This window comes from Tamandua tetradactyla, chromosome 5 (assembly GCF_023851605.1).
Source record: "Tamandua tetradactyla isolate mTamTet1 chromosome 5, mTamTet1.pri, whole genome shotgun sequence".
NCBI classification, from domain to species: domain Eukaryota; kingdom Metazoa; phylum Chordata; class Mammalia; order Pilosa; family Myrmecophagidae; genus Tamandua; species Tamandua tetradactyla.
Window position 1 is genome coordinate 167,153,205 of NC_135331.1, and position 21,120 is coordinate 167,174,324.

Sequence of the window (21,120 nt, forward strand, 5' to 3'; positions counted from 1 at the left end):
GGAGGCCCTAGGGCCGGTAGACTGGACTCCCTTCCTTCCTCTGCTGCTAGCTGCGTGACCCTGAGCTGAATCACCCCCCACTGCTATCAGATGGAGATAGTATTGCCCACACTACTGGGATGTTGAGGTGATTAACTTAGATGAAATACATCAAGTGACTACCATTCAATGCTATGTTTCTACTTCATCTGTAAAATGAGGGTAATAACACTTAATAATATAATCCTCTTTATTAATGGTTTACTCAGGGCCGGACTCTGTGGAAAGATGCAAGGAGGGAATGTGCCTGCATCTTCTAGAAAATGTTTGAGCTGGAGATTAAAACTTCTCAAATATGATGTCACTAAGTCCCTTGGAGACCAAAAATATAGTAAATTTTGAAAAAGACTTTTGTAATCAAACATATTTGGGAAACTCTGTAGCCTATATACTCCTCTTGGAGAATCCTACAGGACATTAGGATTTTGAAGTCCTGCTATTTAAAAAAGAATGTTTACCTAAGATTAGCCCAGTGTTTGCATATTCATTTGACCATGGGACCCATTTATGCACGTCCCACCGTTCATATCCCTGATTCAGTGTATATTGAGATACACTAAACTACTCTAGTCCCAATGTAAATTATTTTAAGGATTGAATGAAACCTATTGCTGTGAGAATTTTCAAGCTAGATTTTAAACTGGATTGGAAATCCAAAATGGGAGTATACCATGACTATATATTTAGTCATCAGGAATTTTTTTTGCCTAAGATTGAGTCATTTTTAGATTCATAGCCTTCTTGCACAGGATGGACTCTGATATTTGGATATACCAGCATCTGGGCATTTGGTTTAATCAAAAATGTCATTTTTGGATGCATGCGGGGCTGATCTGGACACTACTTTGGAAGGAAGGACGGAAATAGGGAGAAAGACTTTATCCATTTATTTCCACCAGTATTAGTGAAGGAGGAAAACTGTATGCATTTCATTTGATGCAGAGAAAGTATCTGACAAAATTCAACACCAAATCATGATAAAAACTCTCAGCAAAGCAGAACTGAACTAGAAACTTCCTCAAATGTATAATGTCTATAGAAAGCTCACATCTAACATCACACTTAATGGCAAATGATTAAGTGCTTTTCCCCTAAGCACAACGAACAAGGCAAGATGCATGCTTTCATTTTTATTTAACACTGTATTGCTATGGTCATGGGAATAAGGCAAGAAAAATAAATAAAAAGCATAAATATCAAGAAAGGACAAGTAAAACTATCTCTATTTGCAGATGTTATGATTGTTTAAATATAAAATCCCAGGGAATTTACCAAAAAAAAAAAAAAAAACACTTTTAGAAGTAATATGTGAATTTTGTAAGGCCATAGGATAAGAAAACCAATTTTATTGTATATAGTCACAGCAAATAATTGGAAAATGAAATTTTACAAAAACAATTCCATTCATAATTGCACCATGAAACAAAAAATAGTTGAGAAATAAATTGAATAAAAGATATCCAAGACTTCTACACTGAGAACTACAAATCATTGCAGAGAGAAATTAAAGAAGATTAATTAAATGGAAAGCTATATTGTGTCCATTGATTGGAGGACTCATATTGTTAAAATGACTTACTCCTAAATTGATCTATAGATGCAACATCCATAGATGCAACATCTTAGAAAGATGTTTCTTTCTAAGCTATAGAAAACAAGATAGTTTAGTATTGGCAAAGACTGATACATAAATCAGTGGAATAAAATAGGGTCCAGACATATATAAACAGATGATTTTCAACAAAGGTGCTGTGGCAGCTCAGAACTATGTTTCCCAGAAAAACATATCCTCAAACCAATCCATTCTTGTGGTTGTGGACTCATTGTAAATAAGATCTCTTCAAGATGTTTCTCCAGTTAAGGTGTGGCCCAATGGAATCGGTTGGGTTGTAATTAGATTATGGAGTACCTTATAAACAGAGTGAAAGCCAGATAGAAAAAAACCACAGGGAGCAGGCAAAGCTGAACATCAGTGGAACCCAAAAGAGAAAGAAGCAGCCTAGAGAGACCACCATATGCATTGTTATGTGACAGAAAAACCAAGGCCTAGGATCACTGGTAACCCCAGGGCCCCACAGTCTTCTAGGAGAAAGCTTCGCCTTGATGACACCTTGATTTTGGACTTCTCCTAGCCTCAAAACCATGAACCAATAAATTTCCATTGTTTAAGTCAATCCATTGCATGGTATTTGATTTGGCAGCTGGTAAACTAAAATAGGTGCCAAAGTAATTCAATGGGGAAAGGAACATCTTCAATAAATAGTGCAGAAACAACTGAATATCTGTATAGGAAAAAAAAAAAGAATATTACTGTAACTTCACATCACATACAACATTTCAACTAACTTGAAATGGACCAAAGACCTAAATGGAAGGCCTAAACCTAGAAGACACATTGGAGACCATCTTTGCAGCCCGTGAGGTAGACAAAGATTTCATCATTTAAAAAAATCATTCATAAATGACAAAATAAATTGGTTCCATCAGAATTAGAAACTTTTGTTCTTCAAAAGACACTGTTAAGAAAATGACAAAGCAACCACAAACTAGAAAAAATTATTCATAACAAAGGACTTGAATTTAGAATATATAATAAACTCTTTCAACTTGAAAAGGAACACAAACAGCCCAGTTTTTTTTAAATGAACAAAATATTTGAACACTTCATGAAAAAAAGATATAAGAATTAGCCAATAATCATTTGAAAAGATGCCAAACACCATTAATCATCTAGTATTGGTAAGCCTATGGGCAGATGGAATTATAATAAATTGCTGATGGCAATGTCCAATGATGCAACTACTTTGGAAACTAGTTTGGCAGTTTGTTGAAAAGTTAAACATTCATCTCTCAGATGATCCAGTCATAATACCCCTAGGTATTTACCCAAGAGAAATGAAAACATGTCCACACAAAGGCTTGAATACAAATGCTCACAGCAACCTTATTTGAATAATCTCAAACTGGAAACAACCCAAATGTCCATTGTCAGGTGAATGGATAAATAAATTGTGGTGTATCAATATAATGGAATGATACTCAGCAATAAAAAGGAACAAGCTATCTCTACATATAACAAAATGGATGAATCTTAAAATCACTATGTTGAGAGAAGGGAAAGAAGGCAGACCCTTCCCCCTAAATACGTACTGTATAATTACATTTGTATTAACTTTTTAAAAATGCACATTGTAGTGATCGAAAGCAGTCAGTGGTTATCTGAGGATGGGGGCGGAGGAAGGGCTACATTACAAAGGGACCCAAGAAAACCTTTGGGAATTACGGAAATGTTCATTATCTCAATTGTGGAAGTGGTTTCATGAGTATAAATGTATGTTAGAACTCATCAGATTGTACACTTAAAATTTTTTGCAGTTTATTGAATGTCAGTTAGAGTTGACAAAATTACACCTGTTCTGGCCCATTGGTTCACAGCTTGCTCCCAATTTCAGAGACAGATCATCCAGCAGTAAAATGAGAGGTTTTTGAGAACTTAGAGAACAGGGATCACTAAGCCAGAAAGGGCCATCACGATTAGGCTCATGTTCTTTTCACAGGGGGATGCTGGCTTGGGACAGCAAAAGAGCATGTTGACATGGTTGATGGATTTTAGCAAGAATGTGATGGCTGTTGTGTGCCCTGGTGAACGAGACAAGGGTGCGGAGATGCACAGACTGCCCGAAGATGCAGTGGATGAGGATGGGAGGTTGGTGCAGATGGTGCTCGTGAAGGACCTAACATCACCCAGTGTGCTGTCTGCTGGCAGCCACATGCACCCATCTCAGCCCGCTTCTGCTTGGAATTTTCATCGGTGCATAGATGAGAACATAAATTATAGGCTTGTGAAATATACATTCAGCAAATATCAATATTCCTACATTGTGTGTATCTCACACAATGCTGGCCCTAGGAGGGACAGAAATTCATGGGAAGAGATGACTTGGCTGCCTGGAGCTCAAAGAATAAAGAAAGTGTGGATCCAACACTCACAAACATCCCATTCAAACTCTTATTTGACACCAAGAGCTTGGCATCAGAGGAAGAACATGGATTTCCAGGAACAGCAAGGAGGCACACATGAAGGGGGATGGAGGTGATGAGGTTAGAACTAGTTGGGCTTTGGATGATTTGGGCTTTAACTCTGAGAAAGGGACAGGATTGGGGGAGTTAAGGCAAGGGAGTGATGTAGTCAGATTTGTGATTTTAATGGATCACTCTAGGCTCTGAAGGGGAGACAGTGGAGGCAGAGAAGGCTGGCGGCTCAGGAGAAAGAGGACAGGGCTTGAGCTGGAGAAGAGATGGGCATGTGTTCGTAGCCCCCTATCATGGTTAAGTTTGTATGTCCATTTGGCTAGGCTATGGTATCCAGTTGTTTGGTCAAGCAAGAACTGGCCTGATTGTTACTGTGAGAACTTCATAGATTTAAATCATTAATAAATAGATTCCATCTATCACTGATTCATCTACAATAACCGAGCAGATTTTCTTCAGGGATGAGAAGTCTCATTCAATGAGTTGGATTGGATGAGATCAGTCTTAAAGGAAGAACTGGTGTTTCTACTTCAGCTACGCAGCTTCTCCCAGGGAATTCAGCAAAACCTTCATCAGGGTTCCCAGCTTGTGGCCTGCCCTCTGGAATTTGGACCTATCCCCCAGTCCTGTGAGCCAATTCCTATAATAAATTCAATAAAGTTTGCACTCTGTCGGTTCTATTTCCCTGGAGAATGCTGACTAATACCCACATAGGTGCTCCTCAATCCCAGGCTCAGTTGCTGTTACACTGGCCTGGGAAGTTATGCCAGGAAGGGGGAGGCAGCAGGTCTCTCTCGTTCCCTCCCCCCACCCTTCCAACTCCTGTTTCTCGCCTCTTGGTGGGTCTCTGTGAGCCCTGCAGGTGCAAGCTTGTCTCTGAGTGTCTGCCCCACCTGGCACCCTCCATAAAAACAACGTGGATTTCATTGTCAACAGATCTGACCTCAAGTCTTGGCTCAATTACTTATTAGCTGTGACTTTGGGCAAGTTATTAACCTCCCTGAGTCTCAGTTTTCCCATCTATAAAATGGGGATAGAAGTATCTTCCTCCGTAGGGTTGTTGTGAGGGTTAAAAGAGCTATGTATGTAAAGCTCTAGGTAAACTTCAGGCTTCTCCTCAGCCTCTGCTTCAATGAATCAGAATTGCTTTTGGGAACCCAGAGGCAAATAATGATTGTTTTAGTTTCTTAAGGCTGATACAATACATTACCCCAGACTGGGTGGCTTAAAACAACAGAACTTTCTTTTCTCATAGTTCTGGAGGCCAGAAGTCTGACATCAAAGGGAAAACCACGCCGGCTTCCCTCACAGCTTTCGGGGCCTGCCAACAGTCCCTGGAGCTTGGGGGCTTATAGACTCTCCCTCCAGCATCTGGCTCTGCCTTCCCATGGCCTTCCCCTCTGGATCCTGTGACTCTTTCCCCTTCTCTCTCTTCTAAGGACACTTGTCAATGTCCTTACTCTAATCCACGATGATCTTATCCCAGTATCTCTAACTTAATTACATCAGCAAAGGTCACATTCATAAATTCTGGGTGGACATACCTTATGAGGGGTCCGCCCTTGAGCCCACTACAAGAATAAAATTAGGAAATGTTGGAAATGTTGAAATCAAACACCGTCTAGGGCCAGGGACTCTCTGGGCAGATGTAAGGTCCGGGGAAATCACACTGTCCAGTTAGGGTAAACATGGGTGGGCCTCCTCACTGGGACCCAGAACTGGGTGGAAGAGGGGGCAGTAGCAGGTGTTCCCTCTTCAGCATGAAGCATACTGTCCCGTCCCTGGACTCCAGTTTAGCAACTTCTCAAGCCAAAGCACTTTGGCCCCACAAGGAATGTCTACAGATATTTTTTATTGTCACAACTGGGGAGATGCTACCGACATCCAATAGATAGAGGCCAGGGATGCTTCTACATATTCTACAATGCACAAGACAGCCCCACAACCAGGACTTACCAGCCTGTTTTAGTTTCCTTGGCTCCTCTGGCACATGGTGCACCTGGCACATGGCTCTGACACATGGTGGCCTCTCCAGAGAGAATTTGCACTGAATTTCAGCTTCTTGTTTTTTGAAAGCAATAGTTTTCAAAGCACTCTTCACACGTAGTTACAGGACAGATCCCAGAGTTTGTCATGGGCCACCATACCATCATTTCAGATTTCTCCTTCTAGATGCTCCAGAACATTAGATAGAAGGAATATATGTTGTTGTCTTCACTTTTTTTCTCTTTTTGTGTGAAAAATAGCATACATGCAAAAAAGCAATAAATTTCAAAGCATAGCACAATGATTAGTCGTAGAACAGATTTCAGAGTTAGGATGGGTTACAACTCCACAATTTTAAGTTTTTACTCCTAGCTGCTCTAAGATACTGGAGACTAAAAGAAATATCAACATAATGATTCAGCAATCATACTTGCTTGTTAAACCCTACCCTCTCTGTATAACTCCACCACCACATCTTGCTTTTTTTTTGCTGGAAGGATTCTAGTGTGTCAATGTCATTATTAAAAAACAACAACTTATAAACTAAACAAACAAAAATACACCTAATAAAAAAAAAAGCTAGGAAAATGGACTTTGTGCTAGGAAAAGACCATCTTTGTTTTTGGAATTAAAACTGGAAAAAAAGAATTTACATCAAAAGCTTACAAAGACAGTGAGGAGTTTCTGAGACCCAAAACAAATGGGGAAAAGACTCTTATAATGATTCTCAGACCTCACTTTTCCTCTCTACTTTATTTGTGCTTTTGGTGTGGTAGGAGGAATGAGAGGAGAGGTACAAACAAGGGGCCAAAGAGGACTGGAGAACTGGCAAAAAAGAAAACGATGCGGTGGTGAAAGGAATAGCTGAGAGCATTTTCTAAGCCATCGGAATTTAGGGAGTAGCAATAAAAATAGTGCAAGAACCTCATCCTTCTCGCTCATAGAATTAAAAGTTAAAAAGCCTCCCATGACTGGACCCAACATGCCCAATATTCTGAAAGCACAGAGGGAGCGCAGTTTACCTTCCTCAAAGAGACGTAACCCTTCAATGGATGTTGTCTAAAATGGGTTTGTAAAAACAGGTGGCTCATGCCTTCAACTGTTTGCACCTTAATCATCTTGAACCCCCGGCCTCTCTTCTGTTGGGGTCCCCGGGTAGAGAGGTCCTGGTGGGCATCTCCGAGAACATGGGGGTCTAGGACATAGCTCTCCAAAGACAAATGCTGTATCAAGAACGAGTATTCTAATTACCCCGAAAATTCAGTTAAACACAACTCTGCTTTCCTTGAGATTAAGTGGAGTGTGATTGAACCAGAAAGAACCTTGCAGAAAAGCCAGGTCACCAAGTAGGAGACCTGACATGTGTGTGCCTTATTCCCGAAGCCCTCTTCTCCTCGTGTCCTCGGTTGGGTCATTTCTCTGATTTACTCTTCTTAATATTTCCTAAACTTCTCACACAATAGCCTCTTCTAGAAACAGGATCTTATAAAAGCTTCCCCTTTGTCTAATGACTTCATCCCACAGCTGTCCATAGAACGGCTATTGGACAAATAAAACAGGGGATCCTGCTATTGCAAATATTATTTCAAGTTCCAAAGCAAATTCACTTCTCAACTTTCCTAAGTCCCTGGGGAGCCCACTTTAGCATTCCTCTGATAGACCTCTGAGAGAATCTGTTAAACTGTAATGGCTTTAATTTAGCCCAATTAACCTCACACTGGGCTAACTTCTGCCCTCAGCTATTTGTTGGCAGCTACTGCTGACTCCAGGTACAGTAGTGGGCAGGTAACAGCAGAAACTACCTTGCTGTAGAAAAGGGAAAATGTTAACCAGATCCTCCAAGCTGGCCGGGGATCTAGCTTAGTCAGGAACTACCTGACTAAGGTATGCTGATCAAATTGTGCAAATCAACCCAAAATATTTGTAAAAGCCAAAGAAAGTAGAAAAAAAGTATACAACCAACTTAGAATATGAGTGAGGTTTGTTTATTTGCTTTATGTTGTTTATCAGTAAGGGTTCACCAGAGAACGAGAACCAATAAGAGGGGATATATCTAATAAGAGATTTATTCTAAAGAATTGGACCCTGTGTTTGTGGGGGCCAATAAATCCGAAATCCATAGGGTAGGCTGGCAGGCTGGAAGCACAGGTAGGATTTGATGCTGAAGTCTTGAGGCAGACTTCCTTTGCTGGGAAACCTGTTTTGGCTCTTACAGCCTTTGGCTGATTGGATGAGGCTCACCTACCTCATCGAGGGTAACCTCCTTTACTCAAAGGCTAAGGCTGCAAACCTTAACCACATCCACAAAAACCTCCGCAGCCACAACTACACCAGCGTTTGCTTAGACGGCTCGGCACTCCAGCCTAGCCAAGTTGACACCCAAGACTAGACATTATGTGTTGTCAGTTGCCTTATACTTCCAGAGCATATTGAATGGACAATAGTTCCAGTTCCTTGTGATTATAAGTCTGAATCAATTCAAAGAAATAAAATGGTCATAAAAAACCTTTCCTTATCCAGCTTTCTCTGGAAATTCTTCTCTCTAAGTTCATCTAAGTTTATTTTTTCAGAATAAGGCTGTCCTACGCAGGCGGGTACTCCGGATTTTCTGTGGGAAAAGGAGAGCCTGCGGTCCCCTTTCCACTCACCGTTCTCTCGTGGTGTCCTCTGCACCCGGGATTGATGATTTTGGTTGCGTGTGTTCGCATGGTGTTTTCTGTTTTGTTTTAATTTTTTTTTTTTGACAAATCTTCACTCATCCAATCTATACATGGTGAACAGTCAGTGGCTCACAATATCATCACATAGTTGTGTATTTCACCACCACGACCATTCTTAGAACATTTTCATCACTCCACATGGTGGTTTTAAACTGACGACTATGGTCCGTAACTAAACAGTGGGAAATGGCAACAGAACCGTCAGCGCGGGGCCAGGAGACCCAGGCCCTCTGCCACAGCTGCTTGTCTTCCCGTAAGAGGTATCAGAACCGGGTCGGGAACCAAACTGGGGTCCTGGGGGGCTGGAAGGGTGGGGGGTGATGGGTGAAGTTGAGAAAATTCCAGCTCCACTTCCTGTTCGGCCAGAACAGAGCCCACTTTGATATTTTTCTATTTTTTAAAGTTTAACATACAGAAGTGTCACGACCGTAAGGGTATACAGCTCAATGAGGTCTTACACACTGGGCACAGCCGCGGGACCAACCCTGATCCGCAAACAGGAACTTCCCGGCCGCTGGCTTCCCCTTCTGCCCCTTTTCAGACCCGGAGCCTGTAAGGGTAGCAGCTCTCACAACTAGCAACATCTCTTTATATTTTATACATTGGGCCTCCACGTGGGATTTTTGTGTTTTTTAACTTTTAATTTTGAAATTATTATAGCAGTTGCAAAGAGAGTATAGAGGGGCACGTAGGGTTTTATATTTTTCGAAATGTTAAAAAAAAGCACAAAACTTTAAAAACCAGGGGCGTTGTAGAAAAATGGACGCGTTTTGGCGCCAGGCCTCACCGTCTGTGCCACCGCAGACAGGCCCAGGGCGGGCGTGAGGGAGCGCGCCAGCCCGAGCGGGCCGCCGGGATCCGGGCGCCGGGCGCAGGGGTGGCGGGGCCGCGCGCGTCCACGTGCGGCTGCACTCGGTTTCCGGCCACGGAGCCCCGCCCCCGGCGCTGCGGCCTCCGCGGGTCCTCGGCCTCCGGTGCCCGGCGCTGCGGCTCCCGCCCGGCGCGGCGGCTCCCTCCCGCCGTGGGCGCAGGTGCGGCCCGGGGGCGCCGCAGCGGGGGCGCGGGAGCCCCTCCCAGGCCGCCCGGCCGCACCTGCCCTGGGCCCCTCAGCCGTGGGCTGCCCACGGTGGAACCTGCCCGGCTCTCGTGGAACCCGGAAAGGCCGGCAGGGTGCGGCTCTCTGCTCACGGGAGAGGCAGCCATCTGCGGATGGATAACAAAAGGCAGCCCTCAAGCAGCGGCCTTACTAAATCCAAAGGCATCTGGCCTCGTCTCAGGATTGGGCGGAGAGCTGGGGGCGACTCTCAGCCGGCCGGGCCCTGAGTCACCCCAGGGAGGAAGAGCCCCTCACCTGGGCACACAGGTGCCCTGAGCCTCCCCAGAGAGGAAATCCCGCCGGCGAGTAACAGTGGAGCCTGGGCCTGCGCCTGGCCCTCTGCCCATCTCGGGCTATACTGGCCACACCCCTCAGGGAGAGCTTCCCTACCAGCCCCCCATCACGTCTTCACCAGGGGACTGCTCCCACTGCTGTCCTTTGTCCCTCAGGAGGGACTTCTGCCCTCCTCTCCCAGGAGTTGCGGGTCTAATGGGAAGGATTGTCTCACGGCGGCCGGGGCTCCAACCGGCCCACAGCGCCTGTCCCCAGACCCGAGCTGCCTCACTGTCCCGGCAGAGCCGCCCTCCCCTCCCCCAGCCAGGGCTGCTGCTGCGGGGGCTCCTGAGCCTGCACCCACGCGCGTTCCACGCGCTCCCTCCTTCTGTCCTCCAGCTGCTTTTCTGCTGGAGCACCTTCCTGGGGTCATCCTAAGGGGTTGGCAGTCCAAGCACCGACCTAGAGGAAGGACCTGTTCTGCTGGCAGCAGGCCATCTTTGAGGATTCACAATGTGGCACGCAGGCGTGCTACCACTGAGGATCAGAGCATGATTCCCCCCCCACCCCCCTCGGGCTTGGAGGCAACTGGGAACCTCCCCCTTCCTTTCCTTGGCAGTTAACCTTTCTAGAACATCTTGGGACAGCTGGCAGTTCTGGGGCAGAAGGGTCCGTGATGTTTCTGGTGATCATAATAATAGCATAATAGGATGGTGGGTAGGAGCCTTGAGCTGTGTGACAAAGAGGACCATTCCCCCGTCATCGCAACTGGTCTGGGCACACTGCTACCAATGGTGGGCACCACTTATTGAATACCCTCTGGAACCATGTATTGTGCCATATAATCCTCCCAGTCATTCTGGGGAGGCCATCATTGTCATGATGACATCCTTCAAGTAGCTTGCCTAAGGTCACATAGCTGGGAAGAGGCAGAGCTGGAATATGAACCCAAGTCTGTGTGACTCCAAGCCCCTTACCTCCTTCTCCCTCCTCCCCGTGTCCGCCATTCCAAGGCTCTTACCATTCCTAATTTTCTACCTGAAAAGGGTTTGTTCTTGGCATACTGCCTGTTAAGCTTCTGACACCTATTAATCTTATGGTACTACCCACCCCTGAGGAAGTTGTGTTTTAATGGGAGCTGGAGTGGAAAATAGCAACCAACATTGATGCAGAGTCCATGATTCTCAGAATGATGATGTTGGCATTGCACATTGGAGACAATGTTTACAGCCATTATCTCATTGCTTTATAGCAGTGCTTCTCAAACTTCAGCGTGCATGAGAATCCCCTGGAGGGCTTGTTAAAGCACAGATTGCTGAGCCACACCCCAGAGTTTCTGGGGTGGAACCTGAGAATCTGCATTATAAAGCCGTTCCCAGGCCACACTGATCATGCTTGTCTGGAATCACACCTGGAGAGTCACTGCGCTGTGGCAATTGCGTAAAATTAGAACAGCTATTAATATTTCCACTTTTTAGATGAAGAAACTGATGCCCAGGATGTTAGGAGACTTCTGGATGGGTGAGAGTGTTATCGAAAAGCAGGGGTAGGGCTTTAACTCAAGATGGGGTTGACATCTTGTGCCAGTTACCATTACTTCTCACAGGTCTGGGCAGTACTAGGGGTCAGTACTGGGATTTCTGAACTGATGATCCAAAAAAAATACAATAAAATTACATGACCTTCTTGAGGACCCCAGAACCTGAGAGCTGCCTCAGTCTTCAGGTCATGGGTCTGCATTTGTGTGTGCACAGGCCTTCCCCTAGGCAAGGTGGGAGTCCAGGGCCTCCCCAGAGCACGAGGCAGGAAAAGCTGGCGGACCTCAAAAGTCCACCTTCACATGTATGTGAGTCGTGTCCTGCACAGATGTGTTTTTACCTGGTTTTATCTGATTGCATCAGGAATTGTCTAGCAGGATGCAAACTGCTTCAAATGGAAAAAGTCTTAGATGGCGGTTGTGAGAGAGGCTTTCAGTAATTGTCATGGGGCAGAGCTTTGGTTAAATGTGAATCTGACGTCCCTGCACTTGCAAAAAGGGCCTTAAGTTATTAATGCCCTTTTCCCATGTGTCCCTGGGTGTACGGGTATCCTCTGCTAACGGTATTATGAAAGACAAATGCAGAAATGAATTCAGACCACCACTAAAGCTACTATTTAGTCTAGCCTTGGCAATTTAGTTTTAGCAAAACCACACACTTACCATAGCTTAAGGAGTTTTTATTTAGTTTCACATATAGCTTATATTTAATTTGGACATATTCAAGAAACAAACAGTGAAAATAATTTAAATTAATATTGAGGCTTGAGATTTTTCTACTTTTGTTTTGTTTTGTTTTGTTTTAAACAGAGGGCCATATTTCTTAAGTTTAAGAAATGCTGTCTGATCCATACTTTCCCCTTTAAGATCCTAGTGAGTATATTTCTTGAATTTGAATCCCTAAGGATGGGGAAAGCAAATCGCAGCGTGGGACACCTCCCCTTCCCCTATCCCCAAGTGCCATGGCTTTTCTCACAGAGGTGAAATTGAGTTGCAGAAACATGATGATAAGCTTTAATACATGGAACTAAAGAACGGACAGAAGAGTGAATTAAAGTGAAAAGTTATCCCCAAATGAAATGTCCCATCAGGTGGCTTGGAGGGTGACATGGAAGGGGGAAGGGCACTGTCGCTGGGCCTGGCCATACCCCTGCCTCCCCTGTGGCCAGGGCCAGAGGTTTTACATCTGGGTAGTCAGTGTGGAACTTCGAGAGTCATCCTGGCACCAGGAAAGGGCATATGATTCAAAGGCAAACCTGTGGCCTGCTCTTGTGTTTCCCAGATGTGTCACTTTAACAGCTCACTTAGCTCTGAGCCTCAGCTTAATTATCTATAAAATGGGGCTTGAGTTCAAACTGCTTCTACCCTTTATAAATGAGGTAAAGTAAGTGAAAGCCTGTTGTAAGCTATGAAGTGCCAGGCAAATGTTCCTTCCTATTGTTTTCTCTGTGCTTTCTTAAAGCCCTGCCTGGCTGGCTGCCCCACCATCTGCTGAGTTCTCTTCCTTCTTGCATCGTTCGGAGCAGGACCAGCCACTAGGTCCCCAAGGATGAGGGACCAGGAATGCCTGCCTTGATTTGCATTTCCCAGTGAAGTCTCATTTCCAAGGAGGCTGCTGCCCAGGGCCCCCTGAGTGAGGGTGGATTCTATCTTGCTAGAGCTGGGCCGGGCCTGGGCAGTTTGCTGGACGCACCCCTCCTGTGAGGAAAGAGGAAGTGAAACCAGAGACAGGGGCCGTGACCTTATTAAAGTAAGAGAGTGAATTAGTGGCCGATCCAGGAATGTACTATCTGGGATTCTCTTTCAGATACATTTTCGCTTTTCCTCATTCTTCCTATTATACCCAAGGATGGAAAAAAGGGGCTCAATTTTCCGGAAGCCTGAGGCCCATTTGGCAGAGATTAAAGCACACAGAAAAGCTGGAGAGCTCAGGCTAGGTGGATGGAAGGCGCCAGTCAGGTCCACGCAGTGTCCAGGGCTGGAGGGCAAGATGGTGGAGGGAATGAGCTACTAGAACAGCTCCGAGGCCCTCCGAGGCTTCAGATGAAGGCTGGGGTATTTCTGTTGAGGTTATGCTGAGAAAACTTTCCCTTGGTAAAGAAGTTCAATTTAAAAGAAATTCTATTTTTAATCATTAAAATAGCAATTCCAAAAGATCACTTGCATGGAGGAGGACCGTGAGAGGGGGTGGAGTGAGTCATTCCTGAGAACCTGAGGTGGGGTGGGGATGAGAGGGGAAAGGTCGTGCCCTCCAGTCATTTCAGCCTGGCAAATGGCAGTGACCCTGTTGGAATCAGGAATCTAAGTCTGAGGACCTAGTGAATTCAAATAAAATTGTTCGGCTGGAGGTGAAAAGAAAACCGTTTGAAGGACAAATGGTTACCTCAGGAATACGTAGCACCCAGAAAGTTTAGGCCAGGCATCCCCTTGGGAAAGGAGTATAATTTTCTTTTTTTTGCATTTGTGAATCATTCCATGGAAATCTATATTGTGTGCAGGCTGCTGAGTGAACTTTTTAATAGTAAAATGGCCTTAAGTATTCAAATGTGTTGGATATTTATCAGTAAGGCAAAAGTACAAAGAACTTTATTCAGATAATTATATACAGTTACGGGCCTAGAAGTAGTCTTTGATCAGTTGTGATCAGGTTAAGGGATCATTGGTATTTAGAAGTTGAACTATCCTCAAGAACTACGGAAGATATTAAATTTTAAAAATCTCAATTTTGGATGTACGTTTACATGACTAGTGAGGATCTTTTGCTTTCATTTCAGCTACGTTGTGAGAGAGGGGATACAAGTGGGACGCAGATTTGGCTTCTAGTAAACAATTATAGGCCTTGGATCTCCAAAGTCCTGGAAACTCCATGTCTTCTAGGTTGTCAGTCCAGTGAAGCTGAGTCACCTCTTGGGGCAGGTCCTTAAAAATGCAGCCACACCCCAAGGCTAAACTCCAAAGGTAGCTGGAGAAACTTAAGTATGACTCAAATCACTCAATCTATGACTTCTTGAATTGTGACTTCATTTCCACCAGGTATTTCTGTAGTGTTTCAAAGCTTTTGACCTTGAAGTGCCTGGGGCAGTTCAGCAACTGTCTCCTTCCGAGTCACATGCCCAAGTGAAGCTGCACGTCTGTGCTTCACAGCCACATCAGAGAGGCTCTCCTCTGGCAGCCTCGATTCCACGTGTTCAGGTGAAGGGACCATCTTGCGAGCCACCTCAGAGCACTTTCATTCTACAAGATCTGGATCTGAGGAAGCTGCTTAGTCAATTTCTCCAAGTCGCCACAACCCAGCTGTTTGCCGGCATTGAAATAAACCGAATGCACACGCTCGGCTTCACCTCCTTCCAGCTGGTCCGTCAACTGGCCACGTGAGCACAAAGAGAATGCACCACCTGACTCACTTCCTCTACCAGAGAGCATGAGTTGCCACGTTCACGCAGCTTCTGATGTGTGTCTAATAGAACATGGGCATCCCGACTTCTCCGTTACCTTGAGTAAACTGCCCCATTCATCAGATGAACTTAATTTTCCATGTTTGGCCCAAATGTCTAAAATTTTTTACAGGTAGGTAGGTAGGTAAGTCCTGACTAGATGTTAAGATTTGCTAAAAACCTCAGGCTTTTACTTCAGTCAACTATACCAAATGCATATCTATTGGATGACCCTTCCTTAAGACAATGGAAAAGAAGCCAGGCTTTACAAGAAGATAGAGACAGCCTTTGTAAGAGGTTGATGAGTGAGTCCTAGAACACCCAGGATATGTGACAAGGTAGGAGAGGAATGGCAAGTCCATCTCACAGGCCAAACCCAGAGGACTGCTAGTGGCTGTTCATGGTGCCTTGAGAAGACGAATTCTGGAGCATCGACCAGGCACATTAGGAAACAGATCTGTGATTGTTTGGCCAAGTCTGTGGCAGGCTGAGACCGAGGAGTGTCCTGCACCCTGGGTAGGCATACCTGGCCATTAGTCCAGAATTCTGCAGGTCATTTCTTCCAGATCAAGGAAGAATCAAGCAAGGCACATCAGGTTTCACCTGGCCTCCAGTCTCTACAGGTTTGCCCAACACCCAACACCCAATGATAGAAGCATCTTGAGGCCACATAAGACTGTATAAAGGTCAGGCTGCAACCAGGGGCCATTCCTTGAAAAGCTCAGGGAGATTCCTTGAGCTTTTGAAGCTTCCTTCTACTTGTGACTTTCAGCACCCTCCATTAATTTCCACATAAGGATTAGCAGTAAGTCCTTTAAAGTGAAGGGGAACTGTTCATTTATTTGCTTGTTTTGAGAATGAGGAGGAAGCGAGGAGCTGGTGAGACTGTGCCTTGCTCAGGAGCTGGTGGTGGGGAGAAAATGCTCTTTGTCGGGTGTGGCAGTGCTGGAATGTAAAGAAAAGTGAGTGAAATGCTGGGGACCTGTGAACCTAGAGGTAATCTCACCTGCTAGGACAGGTGATGAGTGGGGAGATCATGTGATGGAGGAGGTGAAGGGGACACTCCACAAGCAGGGGTCCTGACTTTTCCTCTTATGAGATAGTTGATTAAAGGAAATATTAATAGCTTGACTATATGTATGGCAATCAAAGGACATGACCTATAGTTTGGGCAGAGGGCATCTCTATAAGTATGAAAGTGTCAGCTTCACAAGCAAGACTTTGCTTTTCCTTCTTTGGAAATAGCTTCCAAGTCTATAAACTCATAAAACTATAAAAATGGACTGCACAAAAGTAAAAAACAGAAAACAACAAATAACAGCCACAACAAAAGAGTACCGCATGTTGACAGGTTTTCTTCTAATTTATTTTTTATTTGTGACTACCATAGAAATCAAATGGCCTCTAATTACTACATCACAAAAATCTTATTCCTATTAATCTTGTTTATTTATTTTTACCATGCCATATTCTTTTCACAAGTTACTGCAGGCATTTCCCAATTCAGTCTTTTAAGGAAATGCAGTGTAAATTTTTTCATGGCCCAAATATTCTTTGAAAAGTGAAGAAAAACAAAATATGCCCATTTTCCTTGGAAAATTAGCTGGGGCTATTTTATGAATTGAAACTTTTAAAATTAAATTATTTTGATTGAAAGAACCTGGAACACAGATTCATTCTCCATGCTTCAGGCTTCTTGGTGGCGTGGTGGACATTTCCAGAGACTTGCCATGCCAAAGTCCTTACAAGTCTGGGCTGTGAGTGTGTTTTCCATGCCTGTTCTCCAGCTGTTTGCAGAGAAACATGCCTTTCATGCTAAATGGAAACATATCCAGTGTCAAGTTCCATGCTCTTAGCTCTAAAATTAGAAAATTTTTTGGTGGGGGGTGGTGCAAAAGGCGGAGATGTGGTATAGAAGTGACTGTAGTTTTGTAGCAACTCAAATTAGACAGGACTACAGAGATTTTGTAATATGTATTTTGTTTCGTTTTTCCCATGAAACCCGGAGACTTTTATAGGAAGACTAAGGCAGGCTATGTTCCCTTGGCTTATAGTTTATATTGAAACAGGAAGTTTCCCCCCACCCTGCCATTCCTCCCACACCATAAATATTCTTGTGCTCTGTTTTCTTTATTTTTACTGCTAAAAACAAAGTGGAAAAGGTGATGACAGACTAGATAGACAGATAATATGTGTTATTTTTGAACTTTGGACAAGTTCTGAGAACTTGTAGTCCTACCTCTGAACTTCCTACCTGATTCTTCCTAGAGCACCTGTTCCCAGGGGCTTCCTGCCCTTTCTGTGTTCCTGAGAAAGCCATGAGGGTTGGGGGCGATGAGTATCCAGGCTGCCAGGGCCACAGAACTGGGCAGGACAGAGGAAGGTGCCAGCACCCAGGCATGCCCTCCTTCACGCCAGGGAGGGGAGGAGGGGAGTAGACTAAGTCCCTGTCCTTGTCCAGGTAACATGAGCAGTTCTGCCCTGCCAAGCTAAGCAAAGTTTTGCCAAACCTAGACCTTTTCTTTTGTTTACTTCCTCTTTGTTTAGGTCTTAGGTCATTTTACCTAAATATTAGCTCTTTTCCTCAAGTTAGCCATAATTATATGACCTTCTTGAGTGTGACGGCTGGGCTTTATTTATCCAAGTCTCTCTTTAGGGCTTGATATGGTGTCCATTGTCTGATCAAGGTTCAACAGACATAAGAGTAAATAGTCACAGTTACTAGCATCTCCTGTAGGCAAGACCCCTGCTCAGCATTGTGCATGCATGTGTGTGTTCAAGGTCCAAGAGTTTAAGGTGACTTGGGCATGTGCTGCTTGCAGGGTCCTATAGAGGGGGAGAAAGGGACTGACCATGGTACAAGGCACTGAGCAACCCAGGACCTGCTGAGAGATGCAGACGACATCGCAGACTCCTTGGAGCTAGGACCACTGTTGAGTCTGTAAATCCAGCCCCATGCTTGCACAGAGTCATAAATGGTTGACGGTTAATTTTGCATGTTTTAAATCCAAGATCTTCTAGTGGTGGTCCGTGTTTCCAGGCTCCATACTTCAAAAAGCAGGCAGACCACCGCAGGAAGCCGCACTTGACGAGTCGCTTCCCTCTCTGGGTGCTTTGAATTGGATGCCACAAATGTTCCCTTGCCCTCATCTAGAGTCTGTGGCATCTTTTGCACATTTTCTGCAGCAGCTGGGGATGATAGTTAGCAGCCCCCAGCTCTGGAGTGCTTATAGGGAGGCAAGGGGCTTCTAATTAGAAACCCCATGTACAATCACTACAATAGTGACTGTAGTAAAATGGCTAAAATTAATCTTAGGTGTAGCATGGGCTTTGTTCAGGCAAACTCAATTGCTGCTACTCATCCCTAGAGCGCACAGCTCCAGGGGGGAGAAGAGCTGGTGGTGAGTGCCAGAGAAGACCAGGAAGTGGGGCTAAAGGCCCAAGAGCCAGGAAATGGTTGGTTAAGCCTGTTCCTTTCACTTTGTTTGGAACAGTTGAGACAATGTTGCCAAAGGGGGCATGTGGAATTTGAAATCGGAATCTTATTGCAGAAGTTACTTGGCAATCCACTTTTGATTCATTTGACGTTAAAATGTATAAATAAATGCCCTCGGGTTCTTTGGAGACTTGATAACGCAGAGAGATCCCAAAGGGCCTGGGTCTGGAACCCCAGGTCTCTTAAATGACTGGTTTGTGTCCAGGGGAATGGAGCTCTTGAGAAGTCTTGTGTGCCAGATGTCTGGGATGCAGGTAGGGAGCTGGGGAGAAGGCCAGTAGCGAGTCCCTTTTCCAGCCTGGCCTTGGGAACTTGCCCCTGGACAGTGGCACTGAGGTTGCTGGGCTTTTGAGAAACTGGAAAGTTATGGGCACTTCACATACCACGCTTGGCCACAGGGAGAGGTACAGATAGTTCTAGGGCTTACGTGGATCCCCCTACATCCACCCAGGGGGCCCCTGAGATCTTCAGAATTCCTCTACCCTCAAAGCGTTGATCTCCTTCCACCTCCAGTATCACCCACGAGTCCTTATCGTGGTGTTCAAACCTCCCACAGTGTGATCCCAACCTCCCCTCCCAGCACCCCTCCCCTGCTCCACTGCACATTTGGTACCAGTCACAAGGGTGGTTTGCCATTCCCTGAAGGTCCCAGGCACTTCCAGACTTGGAGCCTCTGTTCCTGCCATCAGCCTTCTGCCCAGCTCTCTGTCCATCAAACCCAATTCAACCCAAATGCACCACTGCTTTTTGACTGAGCTCTTCCCCAGTGCTTTCTGTGGAAGTTGTCACTCTCTTCTGAGCATTTTCAAAGTGTTTGGGCTTTATTATTCATCTTAGAATGCTGGCTGTTATTTTACCTTCTACATGTATCAGATGATATTTGCCTGTTCCAGGAGTATAAGCGACTAACTTGAGGGGTCCTCTACCATATATCCCCCCTTGAGGGGCCTGAGGGTCAGTTATTTAAACTGATCTTGGCAAAGAGGCTCAACTGCCTCAAGATTGGAGGGACCTGGGCAGGCACGGGTCGTTAACCACAGACAGACATGCATCCTACAAAGACAGATGAAGAGGTTTGGCCCGGTGTGCTTGGCAGGCCCCCACAGATACCCACATCTTGACATCCAGTGCAAGGCTGAAAATTCAAAGGAAAACTCGGAGGATTCAAGATTCAAGAAGGCATTAAATTGGCTTAAAAGAACCATGAAGATGATTGTAATACACGCTTTGCATGTGGCATTGAGTTAAAAATATCTTCTGGCAAAAAGGCACCATTATTCTTATTTGACGTAAGACTCTCACCCTTTATAACATTTTGACTCTTACAGTCTCCCCTCTCTTTTTCTTAAACCAAAGGGTTCTTTGCTCTTTACCAAACAATTTAGGCCTTGTTCTCATTTTTCACTTGGGATGTTAAAAATGCTCTTGGGAAACAGTTCTGTCATTCAGAAATTCCAAATATATCCTTGAGCCTTTATTATTGTTCAAGGTTACAGGAATTTTCCTTGGAAATGATTTGAGTTTGAGTGGAAATTTTGCCTTTCATGTATGCTCTTGCTTTTAAAATGAGTTTTGGTAAACTGAAGTCTCTGAGCTTATATTGACTTATTACTATTATTATTATTTTTTGCCAAATATAGTTTTTCTAAATATGTGTTGTTATTAAAAAAAAAAGAAGAAGAAGTAATTTTTGGCCCTCCCTTTAAATTTCCTTTTAAAAATTAACTTGGCAAGATATTACAGCGTGTCATTTGTTACCTTTAGCATTAAGCTTGTATTAACATTAAAAGATGTCGCCTGCTGAACATAAAAGAAAGACATCTTTTGGCACCTCTTTTAACAATTTGAACAAAACCTCGAAAGCCATTCTATCTTCTGGTCCCAACTTTGTAAATTAGACCCCTGAATATGCCAAATTTCAGGAGCTCTTTTATCTTTATGCCGAGAAGCTGCTCCAAAGAGAACTAAATGTATTGGATACTGCCAGGAGAAACAAAAGCATGTGCATCTGAGGCGCCGAGGGAAGAATGCCACAGGTCTCGCTTCTTGCCTGCCATTTTGCGGTGGAAAATGACAATGTTGGCACAGTTGCTCCTTCCATATGGCAAATGTGCTCACTCTGGAGCCACTTCTGTATCCCAACAATCTGTCCTGCCCGAACATAATCTGTCCTGCCCACAGCATAAGCTATGGAGGCCCAAATTGGGACTGGATTCTGCAAACAGACTCCTGGGATACAACTGGGGACTCAAGAGGAGGGTCGTGCTGTGACTTTTCCTGGGGGTGAAGGTCCTACCTTGCCAGGGTGAGCCCTCGAGGGGCAGAGATGGAGACATCTCTAAAAGATGCGTGAAAATGGAAAGGTATTTCTCATGACGTTGACTGATGGTAACAAGGGGCATCTTGTTTCTGAAGATGCTCCATGGGGTTGAACGTGACCGTGCCTGGTGGCAAGCTCATGGATTTGAGGTCCCATGCTCGGAGGCCATCATATCTTCTTCCTTTAA